We start from the raw sequence: 2,560 nt of genomic DNA, 5'->3' as shown, positions 1-2,560 counted from the left end.
TTCCTTTCTTATGACCCATCCATGATGCATATTTATGGCTCAGTGCCATTCCAGGATTAGGGATGGCCTGGGTCAAGTTGAGGCCATATCTGTGGTTTCCTAGCTGCACTGCTTTTCTCCAAGGCAGGCACATGCAAACGAGTAGTTTGCTAGAAGCCCTAGGCAAAGGATGCTTTGCACAGCAGGTCAAGGTCATGGCAGTATATGGGGAAAGTTGGAATGCTTCAGAAATACAGGTATAGGGGTCCAAGGACTCTGGTAGGGGACCTGGGCTCCCCAATAGTGCAGTGAGCCACAATATTTATGAGACGGGCCTCCTCCCTGCAGGGCATAGGACCTGGACCCAGTACAGGTCTTATACTTGGGCACATGTGCTGTTGGCACCTGTGATGAGGAGGAACCCATGGGGCAGGTTGGGCATGGAGAAGGCGGGTTCCTGAGGGTGGCTCAAAGACTCAGGCTGAGACTTCCCAAGTTCAATCTGGAAGGTGGGTAGCATTGGAGGGAGGGATGGAGGAAGTAGAGGTAGTGTGCGTGGGCCTGCGGGGCAGTATATTCTCTACACAGCAGAAACCCAGGCCCAGGTCCCCCAGAAGGAATAGGCTGAGGGAAGATTTGCTGAGGACTGGGGTGCTCAGGACATTGGAGCTGGAATGCAGATACTCAATCCATGTCACGGTTGTCTGGCAGGCTATGCGTTGGCAGCGATGGACTTTAGGCATGTGCCAAGCAGAATCCAAAGAGGTGCGGAGCTAGGAAGGGGGCCCTTCAGAGCCAGAGAACAGAGGAAGGGGTGGATTTGGACAGTAAGAGTTGCCAAGGGATTGAGAGAAAGGGGCTTGAGGGGATGGCCAGGGCAGCAAGTGGGCTTCTGAGGCAGGGATGTTGGGATGAGGAGGGTGCTGGAGAGTCAGGACTACATCAGGAGGTCTCAGCAGGATCCCAAGCTGAGGCCAGAAATGACCTGTGCCTGGAGTCAATGGGGGTAATCGAGGGCCTGTGGGGCAGGTGAGGGTGGTAGAGAACCTCCCTGCACCACAGGGGCCAAGAGGAGCACAGTCTTGGGGCTCCAGTACCTGAGCGCCCCTTGACCTAAGCCATGTCCTCAAGTTGTGATGGACTCAGCTTCTCGGCTGGCCTGTCTTCTTCCACAGCCTCTTCCTCCTCTGCATTCCAGGGCAGGCTGTCTGGCCCAGACACAGTCCCCAGCACTTTGGTGCTGTGCTCCTGAGCTTTGGCTGGGAGCGCTGCGATGCTGTTCTCCCTCAGTTCCTCCTGGGAGATGGCTGCCTGGGCAACGGGGCCCCGCTCTTCCTGCTCCGTCTTGTCGAGCTTGGGCAGGGCCTGGCGTCCTACCTCGGGCTTCCTCCCTGACTCGGCTGCTGCCTCCAGTGACTTTTTGTGCATCCCCAGTCGCCACGGGGCACAAGAGTCCATGATGCCATCCTTGGCAGACTTGAGGATGGACTCGGGCAGGGGGATGGAGTGCCGCACCATGGCCCCGTAGAGCCCATACTCTGCCATAACACTGCTCCGTCCCCAGCACTTCTCTGGCTTCCTCCACTTGGCTCTGCGGTTCTGGAACCAGACCTGTATCCTGTCTTCAGGCAGCTCGGTTTTCATGGCCAGCATCTCCCGGGCATAGACATCTGGGTAGTGGGCCTCATTGAGTGCCTTCTCCAGCTCCTCTAGCTGGTAGGAAGTAAAGATTGTCCTGTGTCGCCGCTTCTTCCGTTTCTTAGTCTGGTTTAGAGCCAATTTGGACATTTTTGGGTCACTGGAGGAAACATCTTCAGAATCCGAGCTGGCCGTCTGGCTGTTGTCCAGCGGCCCCGACGCTCTGCCCAGTGGCTGTAAGTGGACGCTCTGAGGGTCGGACCGCACTTCCAGGAAGGTGGGCTGCGCGTAGAAACCGGGAAGCCCTCCGGGCCCCAGCAGCCCCGTGCTGCCCACTCCTGCAGGGCTGAGCATGGAGCGCGCAGCCAGCAAGTACCCAGGGGCCAGGCCGTCGAGGGTAGCTCGCAGGTGGGAACTCGGGGGCTCTTTGTTCAAGCCCAGGATCTCCTGGATGCCGAAGCCTGTGGACCTGGCCGGGACGCGCCCCCCGCCCCCCCCCCCCCAGGTACTCTTGGCTACTGTCTCGGATTTGGGCTTGCTCAGCGCTCCCCCGCCCCACCCCGCCCAGGTACTCTTGGCTACTGTCTCGGATTTGGGCTTGCTCAGCGCTCCCCCCCCCCCCCCGCGTTTTCCCGTCATCTTCCGGTTCTTTGGAGGGGCTGAGGCTGCAGGTCTTTCGCTCCCCCCACCCCCCCACCGGGCTCCCTGCTTGGCAAAGTTGGTCCCAGGTGCCCCTCCGGTGTTTAATCCAGCTAAATCTTATGTATTATAACAGCTGCTTGGATCTTACTGGTGTCTGAATAATATCAATTTTATAGGTAGGTGGTATCTAACACTAGATAATGTGATAAAGACGACAGATAATGACATAGATGAATGAATAAATAGAATTTAATAGCTATAGATAAACATATATAGGGAGAGAGGGAAGAGGGGAGTTACT

At 57.1% G+C, this 2,560-nt stretch overlaps 1 pseudogene; it reads right to left on the bottom strand.

Moving 5' to 3' along the window:
• Positions 1–1,092: 1,092 nt before the first annotated feature.
• Positions 1,093–2,256, bottom strand: LOC143405789 (visual system homeobox 2 pseudogene; annotated as a pseudogene).
• Positions 2,257–2,560: the final 304 nt, after the last annotated feature.

The sequence above is a fragment of the Callospermophilus lateralis genome, chromosome 8 (assembly GCF_048772815.1).
Source record: "Callospermophilus lateralis isolate mCalLat2 chromosome 8, mCalLat2.hap1, whole genome shotgun sequence".
NCBI lineage: Eukaryota > Metazoa > Chordata > Mammalia > Rodentia > Sciuridae > Callospermophilus > Callospermophilus lateralis.
Note: the sequence above shows the minus strand (reverse complement) of the source record. Positions and strands in the feature narration are given on the sequence as shown.